Source organism: Equus przewalskii, chromosome 6 (genome assembly GCF_037783145.1).
Source record: "Equus przewalskii isolate Varuska chromosome 6, EquPr2, whole genome shotgun sequence".
Classification (NCBI taxonomy): domain Eukaryota; kingdom Metazoa; phylum Chordata; class Mammalia; order Perissodactyla; family Equidae; genus Equus; species Equus przewalskii.
The window spans coordinates 95,976,981-95,995,639 of NC_091836.1; the positions used below are offsets into that span (position 1 = coordinate 95,976,981).

The following is an 18,659-nucleotide window of genomic DNA, read 5'->3' on the forward strand; positions in this document are numbered from 1 at the left end:
GAGGGGTATGAGTCTAGCTCCACGCTGATGGTCTAGCTCCAGAGCCGGGGAAGGAGCTTCCGTAATGCTCAAGACCAGGGCCCAACTAACTCTTTCTGTAGAAGGCCACATAATAAATATTTTAAGCTTTATGAGCCGCGACGTCTTTGTCTAAAACAGTCAACTCCACTGGTAGAGTGCAAAAGCAGCCACAGATATACATCAGTGAGAGAGCTTGGTAGTGTTCCCATAAAACTTCCCTTGCAGACTCAGGTCATAACCAGCTCAATACAGTGAGTGCCCTGTGCTTCGTTTCTCATAGTGGCCAGCAATATTGTCTTAGAAATTTGTCACTAAACAGGTTTCATTCACAAATGAACGTTCTGCATCCCCAGCCTCTTGCCAGACTCCTTTGGCGGTGGTGGGAGCCCCGAAGGAAGGAGCTGCAGAGTTTACTCTTGCTGCAAATTGGAGCCAGTAGAGGATCGTCTGTGACCAGTCGCCTTTCAGCCTGGGCAAAGCTGGGCAGAGTGAGGATATTTGCTCCACTACCTCTCTGTTCACTTTCATATTTCCCATGAACAAGGGACGGGGAAATAAATGAATAAATGTTCTTTCAAACTGAAATCCATCCCAACAGGAGAGTAAAAACAATTCTGACATACTCCTTGGCCTCTGTTAGTTATTGCACTAGAACAATTGAATAATTAAGTCACCACTGTTTATTACAGGGCACCGCTTCCTTACTAAACAATTAGTCATTACTAAGCAGAGAGGCTCCCTCAGGCCATGGGCAGCCTCCGGAGCTGGACCAGCTGGCCTCAGACCCTGCCTCTGGTCTTGCTGCATATATGACCTTGGGCAAATTCACTCATTTTTCTGTATCTCACTTTAAACATGTCTAAAACTAGGACAGTTACTAAACTCATATTGTTTGGTAAGGATTAAATGAGCTAAATCGCGTGTGTTAAATGCTTGGAAAAGTACGTGGTACAGCACAAATGCTCAAGAAATGTTAGCTCTTTTTATTAAAGAACTTAGGGAAAAGAGTTCTTAATTTTGTCATTTTTTATTAAGGAAATATTGATTGAGCTCATACTTTGGATAAAGGTCTTTTTTGGGTATTATTCTGAATGACACAGTCTCAGCCCTCCAAGTGCTTAAAATCTAGTAGTCATTAAAACTTTGAGCTATTTCAAGGAGGTTTTAGGAAATGATGTGCTGTTCCATTAAAATGTTGTAAGTACGGTTGTCTAAATTCTGTTTCCCTTCCTTCTTGTAAACCACAGGCATCTATCAAAAGCCTCAAGTGTGCACTTCCTAAACACAGTGAGGAAAACATAAAATGTTATGTTTTATGTTTATGTATAAAATGTTATATCCTAGGAAGGACTAGAATATGATGATTCTGAAGTGAAATATAAAAACGAAAGCCAGCAGGGCAAATATCGGGGAACTGCCGTAAAAACAATGATGTTCATGGACTGTAGTTAACGCCATGAAGTTGCAATAGCCTCAAACCCCTCAGCTGGTCAAATTCTCTTATGACAAATTGATATTCATAATTCCTATGGAACTAGGATCTAATGGTATTTAAAATATTTTGTTTGTGACAGTGGTTAAGAATTATGCCATTTACAACATGTGCAACCTTGAGTAAGAACCATAATCTCAATAAGTCAGTTCTCTCATCTGTAAAATAAATATTAAAATAAACATGGCTTCCTCATTGCATTCTTATACAGTGTAATGAGTAAATGAGAGCGGGCATGTCAGCTGCCTAGCATAGGGCTGGTTCATAGAACAAACTCAAAATATAGTGTTTATCATTATCCCATCTTCCTCAAGAGCTCAAAAGAATCTTCTATCCAGAGTCTTTATCACAAAATGCTATGTTCTATATTATTCAACCCAGTTTCAGCCCTAAAGGAGGTACATTGGGGTCCATTGGATACTGTGGTGGCCTTGAAAACATGCTGCTCAGATCTCCTGCTGTGGGGGACATAATTCATTGATGGCCCAAGCAGCTGCCCTTCTGGATGTCTCCCCACATTCATGCCAAGGTCCTGCTTCCTGTGGGCTGCCTCCAGTCAATGGCTGAGCAGGAGGGGGATGCTAATGCATACCCGTCCTGCAAGACACAGGATTATTTTAACAAGCGCCTTTGGCTCAAGGACTCCCCATCAACCTGGCCAAAACTTTCTTAAAACTGCCTCCAGACTGAGACTCTTCCTGCCCTGCCCTCCTTCCTGACCTCTCCTTCTCAAGCGTCAGATGTGCAGAGAGGTGGGAAGGCTCCCCTTCCTTCCCTGGTACCCTACCCCACCCCTCTTACTCCTCCAATAAATGTCTTGCAGTTTAGTCCCATCTTGGCGCCTGCTTCTTGGAGGACCCACACTGACACAGACACCCAGAATTTATTGATATAGATCCTGACCTATAAGGAGTTACCTGCCTTACCCTCACTCCTGCCTCTATTTCTCAAACTTGTTCTATTGATTATTCAATATAAACCCAATCAACTGGACACATGATATAGAGTTTTCAAGCCACTGACTTCTGCTCCAATTCCAAGCCATGCATTATCTCCGTCCACAAGTTAGTGCTTCTACTACTTTTATCACAATACCATTTCCCCTCACCCACACCCCACACTCCACACAGGCCACCGTGGCACAGGGAAACCCCCTCTGTAGACAGCCCGTGACTGCCCAGGATTTCTAGGATGTCTCTCTTGACCTCATGGTGACCTTTCAAAATGATTTGTATAAGTAAGATAAGCATCAGGATCAACCTGATTTCTTAAGGGTACTTATCAAAAGGGAGACCTGGAGAGACAAATCCTTTACTGATAGATCTAAGAAGGATCTTGGAAATTTCCGTTTCCAGTATTGGCTTTCTCCAGATGAAAAGTCTAAGGACAAAGATACCAGGTGACTCTCCTGAGCTCATACAGGGAACAGAGATGGGATAAAAAGAAATATTGTGCTCCCAAAGAAATAGGAAGCATCGAGAGAACACGTAGCAATTTTATGAAGAGCTCCACCATGCAAAACTGAGGAGAATGGGGAGAAATTTAAAGATGGCTTGTAGAGACAAGGGTTCTAAATGAGGAAGAATGCATGCATTTAAGGAGTTTGGTGCAGAGGAAAAAAAAACTGCTAATAAAATTGTGATTCAGAATAATGTCCTAGACAATCAAGTGCTTACTTAATTAGTCTATTTTAGTAATCAAGCATTTTTCTTTGGACATTTAGCTACAGGCTCAAACATAATGATGAATGTTCTAATAATCACCACATGCCAATATAGCCACATTGGCCTTTGAGGTAAGGAGAATATAATTTAAGGTAATGGAGAATAAAATTTAAGTTAAACTATTTTTTTCCTAACAATAAATTTGGACCATTTATTCTCAAAATTGTTAATTTTTTCTTAAAAACAGGGATGAATACAATGTCTTTCTTTTTCCCGAGGGAGAAAAAGTTTATCCTTTTATCTTTCTCATACACAGTTCTGTAGTTCACTACTACCAGGAAATTTTCCACCACAAATAGACATGTTTAATTACTTGATGTTATATGGTTTATTTTCATTTCCTAGATCAATAATCTATAAACCCTAACAATCACATCACACATGGCTATCAGCAAAAATTTTTGAGCACACATTTCCCAATAAATATACATTGGTTTAGTTATAAATTATGTATAGGTACTATATGAGTTGAACATATTATGCATATTATAATACACAAACCAAAATAGTACTTTACGGAAGAGTGAAATAATAAATATTAATGTAAGGACTAATATTTTTTGTTCTCTCCCTCATACATCATTTTGAATACCCTACTTTTTAGACTACTGGTCTGTTTCATGAAAGCAGAAATAAAAATCCTTTGTATTTCATCAAAAAAATCCATTTCATTTTCTTCATATTTATATTTCTATCAAGATGCATTTAAATCACTTTTTTCTGCTATTCTAGCTCTTGAAAATGTCTAGATAACTATAGAGTCTATATCTCCCAATATTTCCTTACATCAAGGCTTACAAACAGGTGGCCGATAGTGAAAATCAAACCCGTCAATACCGTCTGTATGGCCTCAGCGGTGTTTCTTAGACATCTGAGATGGGAAGTGCATAGGAGGGGAAGGAAGCCTTCTGATCCGCATGTTCCCTACCACTCTTTTTCTTTATCTCAGACCTGTTCTGCTTTGCTCATTAAAAATGGCCACAAATTCTTTGACACTCCTCACAACCAGAGGTGAGTCTATTTCCTCTCCACTTGAACCTGGGTTAGCTCGGTGATTTGCTCTGACTGATAGAAGGCAATGGGAAATGATAATGTATAAACTTACGATAGATGCAGCTTCTATTTTCACACATTTTCCATTAGGTTCAGATGTCATTCAGTAGGAAACCCAGGCCATGTGGAGAGGCTATGTGGAGGAGAGCCAATGCAATACAGTTGAAACCCCAGCCGAGCTGCTAGCTGCCAGCCTGCGCTCTCTGTAGACTGTCTGAGTAAGCAATCTTACATTCCAACCAGTGCAAGCCTCTGTGGACTTCCACAGCTGAAGCTGACACCATATGGTGCAGAGGAGCCACCCTGCTGACCCCAGTCTACCTACAGAATTGTAAACCACAATAGTTGTTGTCAGTCTAAGCCACCAAGCTCTGGGGTGGCTTGTTACACAGCGATAGATAACCAAAGCATACATTATCTTTAAACACATATGGATTTGTGATATCTTCCCTATGTGAACTTTTCATTCCAGGCAGACTGGTCATCAGTAGGTTTTTAATATGACTTCACTTGTGCATTCTCCACGACTTTGCACGTGATATGATTTTCATGCCTATGTATCTGTGTAAATTCTCACGATCTCTCAAGGCAGACGAGGTTATACATTCTAGTCCCTATGTCCTAGTCAAGTAACCATGGACGAATTGCTTCATCTCCCTAAACCTCTCCTTATTTATAGAATATATGTGGGAATAGTAACTATCACACAGCATTATTAGGAAGATTAAAAGACATATTGCATGTAAAGCGTTTAACACAGTGTATGGCCCACAGTAAGTATTCAGTGAAGGCTATTTATTATGGAAACCCACTTCAAGTATTTCAATAGTCTTTGTCTTCATTCCCTTGTCTTCCAGGGTTGTTGAACTGAGAGAATTCCCCATTTCCAGAACTCTGTTCCCAAAGATGTGAATGAGTTCGTTTCCATCCCTTCAGACTTTGGCTTTAAATAGATCACTGAAGTGAATATCTATCAAAGAGCTGAGATTCATCCTTCAAAGTGGGAATATTTTGGTCAGGGTAAACTCCGTAAACAGTAGAAAGTCAATGGATATTTGTTGAATAAATGAAGAAACGAACAAACCAGAAGGCACGGCTGATGTTCACCTGAAAATGGGAAAAATAATCATTTGAGATGCTCTATGCTTTACCAAGTGTTACCAACACCTTACATTTCGTTCACAAATTGGACTGATCATTAAACTAATGAGTTATTTGGATGCTCCCTGTGCTATGCCCTCTTATGAAATGTATAATCCATAAATGTGTATAAAGTAAAATAAAGGAGTGGAAATTTCATCAAGTCCACTGTCTAAGAAATGTCCTCAGAATCCGTGAGTCTTGGATTGTTTAGTGATGTTGTTGTACAGCCTAAGAGCAGGCCTTGAAGACGCTAGTATTTCATGCCATTTCCAACTTGTGACCCCCCTCTTATATTGCACCCTCATCAAGTAGGAGTTCTAGACACTCCATCACCCTGGAAAATGAAGAATAGCAGAGGAGATGACTCTAGAGGGAGAGGCTAACACAGAGCCAAGTGGCGTGCCAAGACTGCAGCTTAGAGACACGGAGATCTCCTGTCTATGGACTGTAATCCACTCCTGAAGATCCTGTGTGCTACGGAAAAGAAATCAAGCAAAACAACACCTGGAAAGTCTTCCTATTATTTCACACTATAGAAAGAAATGTTATGCCTTAACCTCAAACTCTCAACGTATTTCTAAACAGAGTAAAACACACATGCAAAAATGCCTCTAGAGAATTAACAAACTACCATATTAAGTTATGAAATACTTAGAATATAGGTCTGTGATTATCAAATAATCAATATAGTCATTAAAAAAGTCACATTTTATGAGGCTGGCCCAGTGGCGCAGCAGTTAAATTCACACGTTCTGCTTCAGCGGCCCGGGATTCCCCCATTCGGATCCAGGGTGTGGATATGGCATTGTTTAGCAAACCATGTTGTGGCAGGCGTCCCACATATAAAGTAGAGGAAGGTGGGCACAGACGTTAGCTCAGGGCTAGCCTTCCTCAGAAAAAGAGGAGGATTGGTGGCAGATGTTAGCTCAGGGCTAATCTTCCTAGAAAAAAAACACCACATTTTATGTAGCAACATTTTCAATTCCACTGCAATCACTTTCTGATTTGCTTTGCTTACTTCCTTACAATTTTCATGGATACTTCCTTGTGTTTAGGGGGTCACATTGTACAATTCTTGGCAGTTTGCAACAATATGAAAGACATTCAGGACAAATGCCCAGTGGCGGAAGATGGGTCACCTTGAGTGTGACACCGTAAAGCCTTTCCCTGCACCAGACACAGCTAACCTACATGTCCCCTTCACCAACATCCATCATGCTTCATACTTTTCAAAACATTTATCATGATTTTGACATTCTGCTAATTGTTTTTGGACTATAACTCAAGGCTTTCCCTAAATGCCATTTTGTTTCAAATGTTATATTGAACTCTGTGAACAAAAATATAAACTTTCTGGTGCAAACATAGGCTGCAAAATGTTGCAATTGAGAGTTTTGTAAGCTCCATGAAGTTTGCATATTAAAAACTAAAAGATATCATCCCATCAGGAACTATTAACTAAGGAGACACTCCATAGGGCATTATCGTACAATGTTGCCTACAGTTATAAGGAGTAATGTCTATACTGAAAATTATTAAATTAATGTGGACCTTTTCTTTGCCACCCAGCATCAATCTCCTCCTTTTTAGTAATAACAATTCTATTTCATTTGGGGAACCACTCCTCACTCATTGTTAGTCTGTATGATTTGAGTGGGACTGACCATACCTCTAGGCCCCGGCCAGGCCAATCACAACACATTACATCTATGGCCATCATTCGTATTCATGGATAAAAAGAAAAACACATGATCCAAGCCAATACAATGATATTCAGTTCCAAGTTTGTTTGCTTGTTTTGTTCAGAGTGAGGAAAATATTCGAATTTTAAAAACCCTTTTTTTACTGGACTGCTCTATGAGTAAGGAGCCTGAAATACTTCGGGGAGACAGCCTGTCTAGGAATGGAGGCCACATAGAGAAACACAAAACAAAGACGAGGACTCACCTAGGTCCAGCTGTTCCTAAAGTCAGGTACCCATGGAGTTTTAGGCTATGTGGGTTCTTTGCACAAGCCACACTGGCTTAGAGTGTCAGGCAGGATACAGAAGCAAGACTGTGGTAAGGAGCAAACGCAGTGGCTTAATAAAACAAAGATTTATTTCTCACTCACACTGAATCTGATTTGGGTCAGTCAACTCTCAAGGGAAGTTCTCCTCCACGCAGTGATGCAGGGATTCAGGCTGATGCAACATGTGGCCTGTGCAATTACCACCTAAGGAGGAGAGACGGCATGAGGGGACACATTTTTCTCAAATATTTTGGCCTAAATATTACACGTATCATGTCTGCTCGTGCTTCACTGGCTAAAACTAGTCAGATGGCTTTTGTCCCAAGAAATATGGGAGAATCAAATATCGTGAGCAATATTCATTTCCACAAGATTGTTTTTGGATATTTTTAACAAGGTGTCTTGACTAATAGAAAAATCATCTTCAAGGAAATCCTAAATATTTTCATTCCCATAATTCCCTACTAGAAAGAGGATTGACAAAGAAAGGTATTGAGGGTGAAACGTGATGAAGGTGAAATCAAGTCTCTTTGGTGAAAGTGCACCGTGTATAAAATACTGGCTAAATGCTTATTATGACTCCTTTGATAGACACACACTAGCATCATTCATCTTGTCACTTTCAAGAAATGATATTATTTGCTCAAACAACATGGCATTATGTACCTCCCCCTGACATCTGGTAATCACCCTCCTTTAGTTCTCCGTCCTGGCATCAATCATGCTTGTAGTTGAGAAATGACAATGGCAGCTTGGGCTCAGCTGTAAGGACAGGCCTTAGGGCTTTCACTCACCTTCATCAGTTCTTCTACCAACTTTGCGGCCACTCTCAGAGCACCACCGGCTGCTCAGCCCCCACGCCATGGTGTTATAAGGTTTAACCTTCCCAACTCCATTTATTCAACACGTCTTAGCCATATTTCCCCTCCATCCCGACTGACAGTCCTCAAACCAGGCCCTTATCATCTAGCTCCCGGTTCAGTTCAATATTCTTCTTTTGGGTTCTCTTGGTATTAGGCTCACTTCTCTCTGATCCATCTGGTATATCCTGACCAGTCCAATTGTGCACAAACACCCACAACATATTCCTTCATATTATTTCACTGACCCCCCTGTGGGTCTCTACTTTCTACCAAACCCAATGTAAACTTCAGTTCTTCATTTTATTAATATGGCCCCATCCTTTCCAGCCAAGCTAATGCTGCATTCTTTCCAACATTTATCTGTTGTTCTAGAAAAGCTGTCTCCCAACAATCTCGGATGGAATATTCTCAGTGGAGTTGACAGCAAGGTCTGCTAGTTCTTCAGGAGAGAGCTGGTTTGGAAGAAAGAAACCTGCAGTCATGAGTCCAAGGAAATACTCCCATCAGAAGACTTGGACTCTAAGGTGGGTAATCAGCGGTCTAAAGGTTCAGAGATATGGTAAACTCATTCATTGGATTTAAAGGGGTCTATACTACATATGAAGGTACTATACTAGACGTCTCCAGGATAATGGATTATTTAAAAAAAACCCTCAAGATCGCATCTTGAATATAATTAGACCACTGAATTGTACTCTTTAAAAGGGTGAACTTTATGGTAAGTGAATTACATCTCAATAAAGCTGTTATTAAAATAATTCCATCTTGATTAGGGTACAAGCCTCAGTGCCAGATGTATAAGCCAGAGTTATAGTTCTCTAACTTTAGTGTAGTGTTTCTCCAACTTTTCCCGCTAGTTTTCTTAAGGTATAATTGACATACAATACAGCACTGTATAAGTTTAAGGCGTACGGCGTACTAATTTGACTTATATTTAGTGAAATGATTACCACAATAAGTTTAGTTAATGTCCATCATTCGTATAGACATAAAAAGAAGAAAAAGGAAAAAATGCCTATTTTTTTGTTTCTCATACTTTTGCAAATTATGAAAGTTTGTTCACTTGCGAAGTCCAGGGTCCTACGTGTAAAGATTATGATTTCACCAGTCTACAGCAAGGTTCTGAAATGTACACTTTTATCATCAGTCTAGGAGGCTCTGCAGGTACCCCATGGCCCATCCTTCAAAATAATAACAACGATAACACTGGTCCACACAGCTACCAGTCCTAGGAAGAGAAGCTGACCACGGCTGGAGGGGTCATCAAAATGCCAGTCAAATGTATTTTTCAGGCAAAAAGTCAAGATTTTATGAACTGGAGTGTAATCAGAAATAGAAGAAAGACACATTTCATTCAGACTGTCCAAATGCGGCAGATGCAGTGGTTAGGGCAAGGTGTGCTAACTGCACACATTTTCTCAAGCTGACCTGAGGGATTTGAGCAATCAGGCTTTATGTAAAGCTTAACGCAGCAAGACTAATTGAGGTCCCATTTATTCGTAGCCGTGATAAGATGAGAACATACGGCCCACTTTGGACTGAACTGACTCAGCGACTGAGATAGGTCCTGCAGGTTGAAGAATTCAGAGCTGGCCCTTAGAGAAGGCTGGAAATACGAGTACCCAACAGTGCAAACACCCCTGCTCATTGTTTCCTGCTCCCCTGCATCTGGAGCACCCTTTACCTGCCCAGATGCCATCTTCTTTTTTTTTTTTTTTTTAAAGATTTTATTTTTTCCTTTTTCTCCCCAAAGCCCCCCGGTACATAGTTGTATATTCTTCGTTGTGGGTCCTTCTAGTTGTGGTATGTGGGACGCTGCCTCAACGTGGTTTGATGAGCAGTGTCATGTCCGCGCCCAGGATTCGAACCAACGAAACACTGGGCCGCCTGCAGCGGAGCGCGCGAACTTAACCACTCGGCCACGGGGCCAGCCCCTCAGATGCCATCTTCTGATGGGGCCGAGTGCAAGAGTGGCAGAGGAATCAGATGAAGGGTGGGCTGTGAGAGTCGATTCTGGGTATTTACAAGCTGCTGACCAGCACCACCTGTGATTGCAAAGGCAGGTTTGAGAGCAGATAGATTCTAAGGGGGTGTAAAGTGATGCTTAGAGCTCACCAAGAAAGAAAAAAGGTTTTTTCTAGAAAGAAGTCAAGAAAAGACACCTGACGAATAGCCTTAGGAATCATAGGACAGAAATGCAGGTTCAGTCAAAGGGAAGAAGCAGCCACTTTGTTATACAAAGGCTGTGTCTTGAAGAACACAATTTAGGCCATGACTTCAACCAAAGTCATCTCAAAAATCACTATTCAATTTATGACATAAAATCTCATGCCTTCTAGCAATTTTTTATTCCTTCTTATCAGAGATTTATGGCAAGGATCATCTGGTCTGCAGCATTTAGCCCTGAATTGTTTTCTTTCTTTTGCTGATCTATCATGTATTCATTTAGTAAACATTTACTGAACATTTTATTGGGCTAAAATGTCAGGAAAAAAATTCTTATTCTCAAAAGGCTTAGAGTCCAATATAACTTAACCTTTTACCCCAAATAAATAAATATATCAGTCAATGACTGGGCCGTATCTCCCAGCCGTGTTCACTTTAACATCCATCACAACCAGACTCGATGTTGCCCTTGAATACATTTTTGGTATTATCAAACACATTTATTAAACACCGGCTTTCTTATGAAAATATTCCAGGCCCCATGAGTTAGGTTGTGCCTCAGGATGACAAGGGCTTATAATCTACAACACTGGAGAGGCCAATATCGATGATTAGTTTGAATCTTTTCACTGAAATGAAAAATTGGTTCCATATTTCGAAAGTTATCTAATACTTGGGTTTTTAACATGGAACAAAGTGACTGGAGTGGTCCCCAGATAGAAGGAGTTTGTGAAGGTACCAGACAGGCTTTTATAGATTCAGTCTGAAGGGACACCTAAGTGTCACCATGTCTACATGAAGGTGAGATTCGATTAAATGGAAAAAAAGTTAAAATGGGAGGGAAATTAGCAGTGAATTAGTTGTTTGACATGAGTAATCTAAACCAGACAACTGGGAGATGGAATCTTTAACTTTTCAATCAACTTCAGAAAAACAAGGTGCTAAATTGGCTGCCCCTACTCATTATAAACACCGCAGAAAGTTAGGAGCTGGATCACATTTACGTAAGTTATTTGTCCACCATTCTAGGATTTATTCCAATCAACCAATTTGAGCAGTTTTCATGGCCATCTGGGCTGTGTCAGCTATGGAGCAAATGACAGAGTCTGAGACGTGGTGACAGGCACTGCGTTTGATAAAATCAGTGTTGTTTTCTTTCAGTCTTATGTTATCCTTATGTTTGAACCTGGGCTTTCCCAGCAAAATAAGAGATGATTTAAGTTCCTACACTTAGACTAAGACACATTGAAATGTCTTTGATAGGACATCTGGGGGCAGCAGTGTAGGCTTTATTTTCCAAGATGATTAAACCTCTCAGATTAAGAAGACCCAGAGTCTCAAACGAGAATTCTTTGGCCAAATGTCTACCTAACAATTATTGAGACACTGGGATAGTATATCAAAATAATACATGAAATGAGACAAGTTTAAGAAAAAAAATAGGGCTTTTCAGGTCTTTTAAAATCATTATTCAGACTTGGTCAGTTTTCTTGTTTAATATGAGAGGAATATTTGAAATGATGCCACACAGTTATATTCTGTTCAGGAGACTAAGAACGTCTCTTTGCAGAGATGATTCACAATTCATCTCAAAACTGTGAGGGACTGCAAATACCAAATATTGCATGCGATCTATAATTGCCATAATGTTATGGATAAATGTCATGACTTAGCTAAAACAAGTCTAAGCTCATGCTGAAACCCTAGCTCAAGGATTGCCATGGGTGAAGGTCAAAGGAGTCTTGGGATGGTCTCTGGTCACCAGAACTTGCCTGGAAGAAAGAGAAGCATGACAGAGTTTTGCAAAGGCCTATGCGTGAGAACTGGTCAGCGGAAGGAGAGGCTATGGCTATTGAAAGAAAGGGCAAGAAAAAAGCTGGAAGATAAGAAATGTGTGATGTCATATGAAGGAGTGAATGTCAAATAGAGAAGAGAGAATCAGTAGATGACCAAGACAGACTGAGATTGAATCAAATGTGTATCTTGCCAGAGGTGGAGGGAGAAACAAATTCTGTCTGGACACCTCTGGTTCTAATTTACTAGGAACCAGAAAGCTACTATTGAGCAGGCAGTAAAGCAAAACTGCTGCAGAGGTCAAACTCATCAATAGCACTGTATCATAGTTAGCTTTCCACCACCTTGCCTTGTTGTTCTGCTACTCCAGCATCTTAAGCAAACAGATGTCATTTCAACAAGAAGGCCTATAAGGTGGGGAGAAAATGAAATTAGGAATGTCAGGTCAGTTGCTTCAGGCAGCAAATGCTGTGTCAGAATGAGAAGCACAGGATGTTTAGTGGAGAAAGGCCAGTGAAAAATAAAGGGGAGAGGTAACAAGAGTAGGCAGGGACCACCTTCAGACTGGTACAGGTCTGACACCCGTGAAGGGAGAGAGGGAAGGAAGCGGAAGGCAGTAGGAAGAGCCTCTTGCTGCACTGTAGCTCTGAGAAAGTCTCAGCCAGCCCAACGAGGGGCCCAGAGAAGAAATTGCCAATTAGAGGAGTGCTGCTTTAAGCATAAATGGCTGGAGTCTCATCCTCCTGCTCCGCTCAGTCGTTGGAGGGAGGGGTCATGCCCTGGGTGGGAACAATGCAGCATAGTCCAGTAACAAGGCCACTGGAGGCTATCAGCTACTACACTCCTCGCAGGAGCTTCTCTCTTAACGTGATATCTGAGCAGCAGAACTCTGTTGCTGCCTTTGTCCACCTCTCGCTCCGCACAGATCAACTTTTTCATACAGTTTCGAAGCACTTGCTCCGTTTTTCCTTTGACTCTCTCTTCATAAGGGAAACTTTAAATAGAGAGGTTAATGGGATGAGTTACATCCTCCATTATTGCAATTGGTCCCGAAACTGCAAGTGCTGATCGTCTCCCTCCTCTCCCATCCACTCTAAATTCCTCTCGCCTTCGCTTATCTCCTCTGCAGGTCTTGGTAGCTTACCTGGCATTACCGAAACCTTCATTCCTAAGTGGTCCAGGTCTCTGGTGATCATACACATCTCAAGCTAGGATAATTTCACATGATAGTCCACAGTCACAACTGTTCAACAGAATACCAAGAGGAACCAAATAGACCACTCGAGTTCCACATGTATTCTTCTCTGCCCCAAAGTGTAAACGCGGCCTTTTCTCCTTCCACTGATCAGGACCATTGCCCTGGCCAAAACGGTGACTCTTCTCTTTTCTCATCTGCTGGCTCCTGTTCACAAGGAGTCCGAAGTTCTCAGGCGGCAGCCACAGCAGATAGCTCAATGAGATCTGCTCTGTCTCCTGGCAAGAGTATTTTTTCATTGGGGACCAGGATTTCTAACCCTGTGTATCCCAGAGTTTCAGGAATGAGAAGTATAAGGTCCCCAGTGATTCAGATACCTGATGACAGAAAAAGTTAAAAAGAAATAAAGAGCTCTAAGGGTATATTAAACTACTGCATTCTATCAGACCACACTCCCTCCTAGTGCAAGTCTACTTCTGTTATACAACCTAGATCTCAGAGACAGACCTGAAATAGTAATTGGATAGATATGTTCACACAGTAAAGTGCCAAAACCCATCAGAGAAGACGCGCTTTCTTCTCTCAGGCCATTTTAAATACCTATTATGAAATAAATATATGATATATTTTTCAAAGTCTCTGTTTTCAAGGGCTTCCTGTCTCACTCAGGACCAACTTTCCATCATCAACATTCTAAAAAGATGATACACGCGGCAACAAGCTATGTTCTCTGTTCCATTGTCATGTATCTGCCCACAGCCTCAGTTTCCTAGAGGAAATTTGATACTTTCGCAAATTACTTGTCAGCATCCCTTGCTCTGAACTTGGGGAAGGACTTCCAGCCTCAGGGCATCTACACACTCTTCCTTCCCCAACGTTCACCTCTCTCCACGGCTTCTGGATTCACAGCCCCTTCTGACGGTCCCTTCCTAGCGCTGACTTATCAACTATAGACTTCTCTGGTCTGTCCCTAACTTAGTAATAGGAAAATGTTTATTTAAACAGCTGGAGTTTATATTCTCGTTCATAAATCTATGCAAGTAAAATATTTTTAGTGCCTCCTCTATGACCGGCAGAAGAAGTGGCAGTAGAAAGACTAGAAAACTTGAACTTGAAGTGAGTGGGTTTGAGCTTTGCTTTAAATCAGCATGAGAGTGAGGCAGTTCCCTGGTCTTTCTGACTTACTTTTTTATTTGTAAAATGGAGATAATAAAAACCAATGGGATGAATATCTTCCGAAGACAAAATGAGATAAAAGATGTGTATGTCGATTGTAAAGTCTGAAATGGATTACATATGAAATGAGGTAATTACTACAAATAATACTGTTATTGATAATCCAAAGAAGTGTATCGTCATTAACCAAATCTTCATTTGGTCAAAGCCGCAGGTAGACATTTGAAGTAGGTGCACTTCCTGGAGTCCAGGGGTTCCAGGGACCCTCCACTCAGAGTATTCTAAGATCAACCAACTTCATCCCTCTCTTTTACCGTGGGATCTTGGGCAATCGTTTAGAGTTTAGCCATGGTTTTTTCATCTGTCATCAGGATTAGCTATTCTTGTCTTACTGATTTCTGAAGATAATTGTGAAATCATACAAAATAATAAAATTAAAGCACTTTGCACACTGTAATGTGAGAAGCCAATTACAGGTTGTCTTTATTTCTTCCTGTTGTTTTAGATAGTGTTTTCAGAAATCTATCTTAGCTTGGTCCTCTGCTTAAAAAGTCTCAAAGACAGCATCCAATGTCATACGTACTTGAAATTTGGCAACAGAAAGACTTAAATCAAACACATTTGGTCTCAAGTCTCTTTTTTCTGTCCCTATGTGCTCTGTCAACGGTATGGTTCCAGGCCAGAGCTGGCTGAAAGAGGAACTTACTTGTGATCTGGGAGCCAGGAGTGAGGTGGAGCCAGTACTCCCTGAAGGTCGCTGCGGTCCGACGCGGTAAAGACAGACACAGGACAGACGCAGAGGTCCCCGGCAAATCCAAGCTCGTCCACTTCCTCCTCCGCTCCACATCCAGCTAGGGCCTGACCACAGGCTCTGCTGCCAACAGGAGCACCAGGCCCAGCTCCAGGGGCCTAGCTACAGAGCCACGAAGGGGAAACTTCGCTCCTGTAGAGGCAACAGCTCCCTCTGAGGCAGCACTCCCCACAGACCCCTTTGCTGTCCTTGTTCACTCTAACGCATCCGCTGGCACCAGAGCACCAGGCAGACTGATCGGCAGCTTGTTGCTCTGACCCTCCGACTTCCCCTTTTCAGACCTTCGCTTCCCTGTCTCCTCCTCCATTTCCACAGTAAACCCGCAGTTTCCATAAAATTCGGACTGGCTCTGTTTGCTGACTGATACAAAGATCCCATAATTTTCCCACCTGCTGCAAAGCTCGGGCAGATCTGATACCTATCCAAAACGCAATATGGAAAAAAGTCTAAAAAATGTGGTGTCATTAGTTTAAAACCAATAGGAACTTAGTTTTTTTCTTTTGATAAGTGAGTTTATTACTGATCACACTTAACAGCCCAAGTAAGTATTTAATGCCCTTGAGTGCTCTGAAAACTTAGAGACTCCTGGGTAACAAAGGACCTTAGAAATGATTTCCTCTGTGTCCTTACAAGGTAGACGAGGACTGATCGCCAGAAATGTTAAGTTGTTTGCCTGGAGTCCCCCGGAGTCAATGACTTGCTGTTCTGTTAAGAGCAGATTTCTTAAGCTGTTCCCTTAACATCATAAGGAATGCAAACCATCATACTCAGTGGAACCATTTAATGCAGAATGTCTGTGTCTGTGTTTTAAACAGGCTCCTTTTCCCATCCATGATCCTATTCCTTGCTCTTTGTTCCACTTTCCTTTTGTCTCCCAAGCTACGAGCTCTGTGCCATGCAATATGAATTGCATTGCTCTTGTCTTAGCTAAATATATACCAAGATTTCTTCTCCTCTCCTCATTTTGGCCGTAAACAATAAAATAAACAATCTCCTAGTCATAGCAGACATTTGGTGCATTTCTTACAACATGCTGTATTAGTGCTAGCCATCTGTGTTATCTTTGCTTGCAGGTTGTTATTTCAAAGATAATGAAACAGGGCAGGGTTGGTGCAGATTGGATTTTTCATGAATAAAACGATCAAATGAATGGAGCACTGAAATTTGTTCAGGCAGAGGAAATGCAGTCCATTATAACAAGATGTCAGTGCTTGCTGATGAGGCCCTGTCTGAATATAATCGTCAGAAATGAAGTTTCAGGGCCTGAGATACCTGCAGGCAGCTGTTCTCAGGTCAGCCTTGGAAAGTTTTAGAAATGATGCATTGCTCCTTCCAAACCCATTGGCAATACAGTGGCCTTCTCCAAAATTAAATCTTGCCTTGCCTGAGAAAGGCGATATGTTTCTCAAAACACTTCACCAGTCTTCCACTTTTTCCTTTGCTCAGGACGTTCTCAGAACAGTTTCTATTTATTATAACTAGATATTGGTAAATTCAGTCATTCATTTTAAGAGGTTTATTGACCACAAATTAAGTTAGTTTTTCGTTATTTATTCTGACATTTCCCTACCGCCTCCAGTGTGCCAGACTTGGTGGGAAGTGCTGGGAGGATGGAGTGAGAGTCCATCAGACTTTCAATTTTGTGACAGCAAAGACCTGCTATTTCTTTTCCACCAAAAACGCACCCTACACCGAGCACTTACCTGATCCAGGACAAGTGCTCAATAAAAAAGGACTTTTTAAGTTGAGTGAGTGAGTGGATGAGAAGTCTCTGGTTGCAAACAGTTCACAGTCTGGTGGACATAATTACGCTATTCGTAATAAGGGTGATAATAGTAATTCAAACGCGGTGTTGAGGGAGCTGACAGGAGAAAATTCTAATTGATCTTCTGACTCAGGAGTCCCACGGCAGAAAGCGAGTCGGTGCCTTTTCGGACAACTGAAGAAGGAAGCGCACCTGCAGTGATGCAGTGAAGGAGCTCGTGCCTGGCCTCCGTCCAGAAGGACCAGCAGACGGGAGGAACGTTCAAATGGGAAAGGCCCCCAGACGTGTCATACAAACTGCTGCTTTCAGTATCCACCAGGACCATGGAGACCCCAAAGAGCCAGGAGAGGGAGCTGAGACTCCTGAGAAGGGAACGGCTTCACTGAAAACTTAGAGGGACTTCACAGAGTAGCAAGGAGGCCATGTAGGCCGACTAACTAGCCTTGTGGGAATATATTTAAGCTTCTTCCAAAGGGATAGGATAAGAACAAAAACTGCCAAACAGTCAGCGACAGAACAAACGAAATAAACACCACTTCACATCATTACCTATATCCCTATTGGCTTCATCAATGAATAAGGGGTTGACGACAGGAGGAACTGGAAATGCATCTCAAGATTTGTGTCCTGGCAAAAGAGACAGAGCAAGTCAGCAAGTTCCTACTAATGGGCTGTTGTGGCATTCTGCGTATTTACAATAACGCCTAAAACTACAGGATCCGCTGGTAAATCATAAACATTTTAAATTCAGTTAAAAAATCAAGAATATCTAGAGTAGTAGAAAAAATATGAAGCTTAAATCTAAAATTAAACCCATGAGTACAAACAATTCAACCAAGAGCCAGGTGTTGGATGCAAAATCAACTAAAATTTAGCGACTTCAGTGTTATTTTAGCTAGCAGAAATCATTTCAGAAGGCTGGAAGGCACAGCTTGCCATACCCAAGAAATCGAGCTTGCCTCCCAAACTTAGAATAGAGCCTTTCCTGGTTTTGCTGTCGATATTTTAAGAAACATGACAGCCCCATCTGCCATCCATATGAAAAGTCACTCTTTCCAAGATGTCACTGAATTCATGCCTGTAACCCCAAACTAACAGGAAAAGGAAATATCATTCTCCCCCACCTCCTTCCAAGAAAGGTTTAATGTGCAATAGTCTAGCACTCTCTCCAAGAAGATAACAAAGATTTTTTTCTACAAATATGTATCAAAGTATGTCAATATCCAAGGAGGATAAGAGGTAAAAAAGGGTAGCAATATCCACAATAATTATTTTTACCCTAAAATTTCCCTGCCAAACCTTCACTGATCACTCTGCATGCATTGTCTCATTTAAATCTAATTCTTACAATGACTCCAGGAGTTTAGGTCCAGCTATAATCATTTCGCAGATGAGAAGTTAAGATAATGGTTCAATCAATCCACAAAGATAGAAAAGTCACAGAAC

At 41.3% G+C, this 18,659-nt stretch overlaps 1 long non-coding RNA gene across 1 annotated transcript; it reads right to left on the reverse strand.

The window, feature by feature from the left end:
• Nucleotides 1-3,541: 3,541 nt before the first annotated feature.
• Nucleotides 3,542-15,683, reverse strand: LOC139084343 (uncharacterized). The gene is made up of 4 exons (XR_011541692.1): nucleotides 15,344-15,683; nucleotides 13,411-13,838; nucleotides 7,546-7,647; nucleotides 3,542-5,397 (listed from the first exon to the last, which is right to left on the reverse strand). It is a non-coding gene; the product is annotated as an uncharacterized lncRNA (long non-coding RNA).
• Nucleotides 15,684-18,659: the final 2,976 nt, after the last annotated feature.